Below are 8868 nucleotides of genomic sequence, written 5' to 3'. Positions count from 1 at the left end.
GGCGTTTAGGGCTCTTGTACATAGGGTCACTATGAGTTGCAAGTGAGTGCATCTAGTCACTATGACTCAATGGCACATAACAACAACAACAATTTGCAAATAACAAAATTCAAGTCAAAATTTCTGTCTTGGTATTGGTAGAACTCTGGTGGTATAACTCCACAGAAAGTTGCACTGCTAGTCCAAAGGCCACACATTCTGGCAATTTTAATCTACCAGAAGCTCCATGGGAGTTGTTGTTATGTGCCATTGAGTCACCTGTGGGCTCATAGTGACCCTACATGCAATAACGCAGAACCCTATCTATTCTGAGCCAGTCTCACTGACTCCTACACACCTACCCCCATTGTCCCAGTTACTGTAACAATCCATTTCATCTGGGGTCTTCCTCTACTACACTGTCAGTCCACCCTTCCAAACATAGTATCCTTTTCCAAGGATTGGACCCTCCTGACCATGTGACCAAAGAGACAGAGCTTCAAAATCCTTGCCTTTAAGGAGGAACTTATTTTCACACTCTCCAAGACAGACCTGTTTGTTCTCTTAGTAGTCCATGGCATGTTCAATAGTTTTCTCCAGCACCATTATGCAAGGGCACAAATTCTTCTTCTGTCATCCTTAGTCATTGTCCAGCTCTCTGAAGTGTAGCAAGTAATCGTGAAGATGTGCCGTTTTCTTCCTTGTGAAATATATGGCTTCAGAATTCTGTTGGAGGATCAGTTATAAGTCTACTCTTACGCCACAGCAATGACTCTAATTTTTTAATCTTGGAGTTGAGCATTTGGAAATCCCATAGAGAACAGGCAAAGTTTTGGTATGAAGACATCAGAAGAGCTCTAATACCTTTAAAAACTTTTCAAGATATAATAGGTTGATGTTTACATTTTGGGCTGCTAACAGAAATGTCAGTGGTTCTAATCCGCTACCTGCTTTGTGAGAGAAAGGTGAGTCAGCATCCTCCTACTAAGTCAACCTCAGAAATTCTATGAAAGGTTACACGGAGTCAGAATTAACTCAATGAGAGCGGTTAGTTTTGTTTAGAAACTCATGAAAGCAAAGGTTAGTTCACTTAAGATTTCTGAATCTAAACTGCACAGAATCAGGAACAACTGCACTTCCAGACTTGCTCTGTCTCCCCATATAAAGTAACCTTTCTCGCAAAAAAATGTGCCTTCTTATATAAGCCCCCCCCATTCTAGGAAGCAGTGGGGAGAGGATGAGTTTGTCATAACTGATCTTTTTTTTCCTTCAGTTGAGTAAATTATGTTATTTTACTTTTCCCATTGAGAATATACACAGAAAAACATATCCTAATTTCAGTTTCTACATATACTATTTAGTTATACAGATTGTTTTCATTTTTTTAATTTTATCATTCACATATAGTGTCTCATGCATGTAAATGATGTTCCATATAGTCTTTCATTCACATTATATTTTGTTCACTTATATTGTGGGGTTTTCTTCTTACAATCATCCCACGAACAACACTTGTGAAAGTGTGTAAGCCAGCTACTTCATACCTCATATCTGATATCCTCCTTTTAGAAAGTCAATTGTGGACTTTCCTATCCCTATCAAACCAGTACTCTGACGGAACAAGCTCATCCCTTTTGCTGAAGGATACTCTGTTCAGTTTGGGAAATTTGAGTGTCTGCATCCATAAGCCAAGTTCAGCACAGAGCAAGCACTTTGAATTGAATGCCAGGCTTCCTCCCAAGAGGCAGTATGCATCAGGGTAAGCTCAGCCTCTGTTTCTGACTTCCCTTAGGAGGGCAATAGGGCAGGAGATCCCAGAACTTCTGCCTAAAGTGCCACATTTTATTTCAATTTAAAAAAATTCTTAATGTAACTCTGTGCTTTTTCCCTGCCTTAAGCAAATATGTTTTATAAGAAACATAAATGCAGGCTGTACACATGGATTTCACCTGATGGTATGCATAGGAATCATATCAATTACATCTGTGGAAAGAAGTTCAGTATCAGTTGTGAAGACTAGGCCAGGTACTGATTGTGGAACAGACCACTGACTACTCATATGCAAGTTCAAGTTGAAGCTGAGGAAAATGAAATCAAGTACCAAAATTTGACTTTGAGTCTATCCCACCTGAATTTCAAAACCATCTCAAGAACAGGTTTTAGACGTTGGACATTAATGAGCAAAGACAAGGTGAGCTGTGGAAGAATATCAAGAATATCATCCAGGAAGAGTGCAAAAGGTCATTACAAAGACAGAGGAAGAAGAAAAGACCAAAATGGATATCAAAAGAGACTCTGAATATTGCACTAGAGCACCAAGAAGCCAAAGCAAAGGGAAGAAATCAAGACATTAAGAAGCTGAACAGAAGGGCAGCACAGAAGACAAAGTATTATAATGAAATGTGGAAAGAGATTGAGTCAGAAAATCAAAGGGGCCAAACTCGCTCAGAATTTCTTAAACTGAAGAAACTTAAGAACAAGTTCAAGCCTCAAGTTGAAATACTCAAGATGCTTTGGGCAGAATAGTAAACGATCCAAGAAGTGTTAAAAGAAGATGGAAAGAATATACAGAGTCATTATACAATAAGGAATTCGTGGACATTGAAGAATTTCATCAAACAATGTATGAGCAAGGGCCTGTGGTGATGAAAAGAAGGCCAAGCTGCTCTGAAAGAATTGGCAAAAAACATGTACCCAGGAATTGATGGCATACCAATTGACATAATTCAATAAACAGAAGCTGCCCTGGATGTGCTCATCAAGTTGTGCCAAGAAGACTGGGACAACCACCTGCCCAATTGACTGAAAGAGATCTATATTTGTGCCCATTCCAAAGAAAGGTGACCCGATACAGTGCAGAAATGATCAAACAGTATCATTAATATCACATGAAAGCAAGATTCTGTTTAAGATTTTCCAAAAACAGCTGGAACAGCATATCAACAAAGAACTGCCAAAATGCAAGCTGGTTTTAGAAGAGGCTGTGGTACTAGGAATATTATAGATAATGTTAGATGGATCTTGGCTAAAAGCAGGAAATACCAGAGGAATGTCTATTTGTGTTTCATTGACTATTCAAAGGCATTTGACTGTGTGGATCACAGCTAACTGTGGCTGATTCTGAGAAGAATGGGAATCCCAGAACATTTGATTGTGCTTATGTGAAACCTATACTTGGACAAGGAGGCAGACATCAGAACAGAGCAAGGAAACACTGCATGGTTCAAAATTGGGAAGGGCGTACGCCATGGTTGTGTCCTATCTCAATAACTTTTCAATCTATATGCAGAACAGATTATCCTGGCTCTATGAAGAGAAATGTGGCATCACAATTGGTGGAAGACCCATAAACAATCTGTGTTATTCAGATGACACAACTCTACTTGCTGAAACTGAGGAAGACCTGAAGCGCTTGCTGCAGAAGGTCAAGGACTACAGCCTTCAATATGGATGAAGCACATCAAAAAAATGAAGATTCTCACCACTGAGCTCTTTGTCAGCATCATGGTAGATGGTGAAGAGATTCAGATTGTAAACAGCTTTAGTTTGCTTAGCTCTACAAACAACACTCTTGGTACTAGCAGCCAGGAAATTTAAAAAAAAAAAAAGATGAATTGCATTGAGAAAGTCTGCTATCAATGACCTCTCCAAAGAACAATGATGTCAGTCTTGAGACTAAGATGTGCCTGATTCAGGTCATAGTATTTGCAATTACTTGCTATGCATCAGAAAGCTGGACAATGACTAGGGATGATGATAGAAGGAGAAGTGATGCCTCTGAGCTGTGGTGCTGGAGAATATTGAATATAGCATGGACTGCTAGGAGAACAGTTTCATCCTAGGGAGGGTGAGACTAGACTGTTGCTTGGAGGCATGGAAGCTTCGTCTGACATACTTTGGACACATTGCAAGGCAGGACCATTTCTTGGAGAGGGACATCATGCTTGGGAGGGTGGAGGGACAGTGCAGGAGAGGAAGACCCTCAATGAGATGGATTGATTCAGTAACTGGGGTAATGGGGTAAATGTGTCAGAGACAATAAGATTGGCACAGGACAGAGAAAGGCTTAGGGCTGTTGTACATAGGTTGGCTATTAGTTTTAGGCAACTCAACGGCACATAACAACAACAAAAAGGAAGTAAATAAAAAGAAAGATATCATCTTACTAATTTGGGTTTTTTTGGTGGGTTTTTTTTAACCTCTTGTGCTCCCTCTCCAAGTTTTTCTGAACAATTGTATGTTATTGTTGTTATTGAGTACCATAGATTCGGATCCAATTCATAGCTAACCTTTTGGCATGTTTTCAGAGGCAGTTGATCACACAGGAGGAAATTGCCTGTCCTTCACCTATGGAGCAGCTGGTGGCCTCGAACCATGTGACTTTGGGAATGCAGCACAGCTTCTTACCACTAGGCCACCAGAGCACCACATCAACTACAATTTTATCATGAATGACCTGCACACCCACAAGCCTCCTGGTGAGGGAGAGTCTTGAAACATTTGGATAAGCTTAACTGGAGCAAGTAGACTGGTTATGTCCATTACTGTGTCAGTATCCCTCACCAGGGGTGGGCAGCCAGGTGGGAGAGAGTGACATGGATTTGTAGGTCATATTTGGTTTCCTTTTTGTTATTTTGAAAACTGCTTCTTATGATAGAGTGCAATATTTTACAAAGCACTACTCTGAACAAAGAGTGCAGATAAAAGTGAATGGTAATGGACTAGAAGCAAAAACTAAACCCACTGACACCAGAACCCTCCATCAAGTTTCCAAGGCTGTAAGTCTTTATAAGGAGAAGATTAGCCATCTTTCTCTTACAGATCAACTAGTGGAGTTAAACAGAACATCAAAGAGATAGTGTCAGCTTAGGTTACATGGTGCTATGACAGATGGCCCGGGCAAGTCTTATCTCCTCTGAGGGTCTGGTGGTCAAATCCAGAATCTCTGTACTTAGAATTTGAGGGAGTTTTGATGGTGTAGTCTGTAGGGAGTTGTGCCTCTCAAGTGGTTCGGTTGGAGTGCATCAGTAGCTCCATAGGAGAAAGATCAGAGTCCTCCTCCTGTGTGATTTACAGCCTTCTGAAAACCTGGTGAGGATCAGCCATTAGCTGAGTCCTACTGGTCTCCATGAGTATTCAAGAAGAGAAAGGTGGTCTATGTCAAGAAGAAAATGCAAAACTTATTTGGTGTGAAGATTAATGACAATTTAACATGCCATACATTTTTTTACTTCCTTTATTTCTTAATTTGTTACCTAATATTCAATATAACAATAGGATACATTAATTCACTCAAAAATAAATCCCATTTTAGATATTAACTATCAAGGATGTTGAACCAAGACTCTCTGGGGGCATGATGTGTTAAGGATTGGGCAACAACCTCAGAGGTCAATGATGCAAATCTGCCAGGTGCTTTGAGAGAGCAAGATGGGCAGTCTCTTCTCATTAATATTTACAGTCTCAGAAACTTAATAGAGGGTCATTACGAGTCAGAATGGACTCTAAGGTAGGCAATGAGTTTTAATGACTTGTGATGAAACCATGTGCCCTTGATGGCTATGATCATGGTGCATTTGTTCAAATTTAGCAATGTCTTCCAGCTTGTAACTACCTTCCTTAAATGCCATCTTTGTGATGGAAAACTTAGAGAAACTTAGGAAGTTGATAGAAACCATCTTCTAAATGGCAATAGTAGGGGTTATTCCAATTGGACCATTTATTTGTGGAAGAGCTGGACCAACCCTTGTGTCATCCCAAGGGCTCTGTTGCCTCCTTGCGTACTTGAAAATTATCCTGAAATGCTGTAACAAATGCCATTTACATTATCTAGTAATTATCTAGGAATCTCCTTAGTGTCTGAACAGTAGGAAGGTGTTACTGGTAGCCTGAGTATCTCTCAAGCAAGGGATTTTGTGAATGAAGGTGTGAGAACAATTTTGCCAAGGTGGAAATGAGATTTTAGTGGTGGCATTCAGAGTTACTGCTTCATTCACTACTGCAAAACCATCAAGCATGAAACAAAATGACAAGTATACTATTTTCAAACCTCGAAATACTAGAATATTTGCTGATTGTAAATTTAATATGGTGAGATCACACACAGTTTGTTGTTTTGGTTTGGTTTTTTGGTGTGTGGTTTGTTTTTGTTTTTTATGAAGTTGAAGCTTCTTTTTAAGGATAGAACTCTGAGATTAAAATGATTTTCCCACTGTTGCAACTATTTGCTTAGATGAATTAGGACCTGGTTCAGTGCCAAGGGGAATAAAATGCAATCAACAGAAGCATCAGTCTCAGCAGAAAACAAAAAAACACAGTTGCTGTTGAAGCAACTTCAACACGTGGTGGTGGTGGTGGTGGTCGTGTGCTGTCCTGTAAAGGTAGGAATCAACTCATGATTGACCATACAGTGGCTTATAAAAGGCTGTAAATTGCACAGAAAGAAATAAATAGTCCATCTTTCTCCCATGGAGTAGGTTGTGTATTTGAACCTCTTGCCTTTGTGTCAACTATGCAACTCCTTACCAACTAGGCCACCAGAGTTCCCTCTAGCCTCATGGAGATCTCATAAATGTTAGCATAGGACTACATTCCATAGGATTTCAGTGCCTGAACTATCAGAAGTAGATTGGCAGTTCTTCCTTCTGAGGTACCTTTGAAAATTCACCGCCCTTATTGAGGCAGTTCCTATTCATAGTGACCCTCTACTGATTCCTGAGACCATAATAGGAGAAGACTGCCCTTCATTTTCCTGAGGAGTGACTGGTGGATTCGAATCTCCAGCAACTCTTGGGCTTTGGGTTAACAGTGCAACACTCCCAATAGATGAGGCTACAAACTCAAACTCAATTTATTGCTATCAAGTCAGAACCAATTCATAGCTGACCCTCTAGCAAGTTTTCCCAAAGGAAGAGATTTTCCATCTTCCTCTGGTGGAATAGAACCATGGACCCTCAGACTGGCTGCCTAACTCCTACTCATTAGGCCACCTGAGCTGCCTTATAAGGGCACCAGAGCTTCTAAAATATGGGTGGGGGGAATCTTCTAAAAATGGTAGGACCAGTCCTTCAGAAAATATCTGTGCCCTGTTTCTCTCCTCAGAAGTGTGTGTGTGTGTGTGTGTGTGTGTGTGTGTGTGTGTGTGTAGAACTGTATGTCATGAATCATCTCATGCTGGACTCCATCCCATCTATGGCTCCTGTATATCTGAGTAAGAGGCACCAGAGACTCTCCAGTTAAAGCAACTTGAGGTCTATCATTTTGGCTCCAGTACAGTCCTATGAAGAACAGTCCTGGTGAAGCTCCCTGACTGAAGTAGTCTCATACTCCTGTTTCAACTCTTCTGAGATATGTCTGTGACTCTCATTCACTATATGTCCAACAGTTCTCTCTGCAGTCTTTACGAACTGAGAGACACCTCTCTTCTCATTATTTGATTCATTTTGGCTAAGCCAGGTTAGGCAATGGAATCCTCCTTGCTAGCTAACAATTCCATAAAAGTTACAGGCAAAAGACACATAAAATGGGAATAATTGTTTTGTTTCATCCAATTAATCAGTAACTTAACGGAATGAATAATTGATGAGGATTGAAAATTATCCAGTGTTACTTCTGGAAACCTCTCTAAAGGTCATTCAAATCCTTCTTTCCTTAATTAATGAGGCCTAGAGAGATTAAATGATTGTCACAGTCACATTCCCAGTTTGTGGCAAAGTTAGAGCTGGACCAACCTCTCCAGATTTAAAACCAGTGATTGAGCCCCTCCAGATGACTGTTTCCATCAGTTGGATCAGTTAAAGTGACTGAGACCTGACCCCAGTGCCTGGCCATCAACTGGGGAAGCTGGTCACAAGCCATGCTGCTGACCACCAAGGACAATAACAGACTTTAAGAGAAGCAGGCCACACTCAGAGGAGGAGAGACCCCCCCCCCAGAAGGCATGTGACATTGAGGTGCTGAGAGGGAGTTGCCTGTGCCTCCCCTGGAGAAAAACTGAAGCAGTTGGAGTACCCGACCCTAACCCCCACTGACCACTGAGGACAGTAATACACTTTAGGAGAGACAGGTTGCAATCTAGGTGAGACTCCTGCAGGTCTGTGCTGCAGACCAGAGAAGACTTGAAGGATTTTAGGAAAGGTAAACTTTCCTGCAAAATTCCCGCTGCACTGAACCAGAAAGGATCTCCAGTAAAGTGAGTTTCCCTTCCACATAGGTAACACTTTAACCTACATCTAATCAATAGCTTCATGAAGACAAAGAACTATCAACAATTGGTGCAGATACAACAGAAATGGCTTAACACATACCGGTGCCTGTGCATAAATGTTGTAAGTAGATGACATATTTATAGAAATAATAACTCCAATTGTTTGGATAAGAAGGCAAGTTTTCTATCAAATCCTAGGAAACCCAAGGAGATGAAGTACATTTTTGTTTTTGCAATGTACCTTAAGTTTGTGGTGAATTTTGAAGGTGTAAGGGACCAAGATTGAGAAGGAAATGAAGGTCCTTGAACTACATCAGACAGATTTTTTTAACCCTTTATCATTATTCACTGTATCTTCAAAATAATTCTACCTTTGGAGAAAATGGCTGGAGATTTCAATAGAAAAATGGAATATGATGCAGGACTCAGGATCAACGATTTTGTAAAATACTTCCTAACTTGAGAGAGATTAGAGAGCATTATGGTGAGGGAATTAACTCAGTAATATAAGGATAATTATTGCACAAGACCACTATTTCAAAAATAGAAGGATAACAAGAGAAACGTGTGGGAGCTCAAGGGGAGAAAGGATGGTAATGGAGGGGTGACGATTGTGGGGGTGGAACCACAGGGTTGCACAGTTTGGTGAGAGGAAGGAGAGGGTGAAGGAAATGGGAAGAATC

Source organism: Elephantulus edwardii, unplaced genomic scaffold (assembly GCF_000299155.1).
Source record: "Elephantulus edwardii isolate Elephantulus edwardi_28Jun2011 unplaced genomic scaffold, EleEdw1.0 scaffold00093, whole genome shotgun sequence".
NCBI lineage: Eukaryota > Metazoa > Chordata > Mammalia > Macroscelidea > Macroscelididae > Elephantulus > Elephantulus edwardii.
This window is presented reverse-complemented; position numbering follows the sequence as displayed.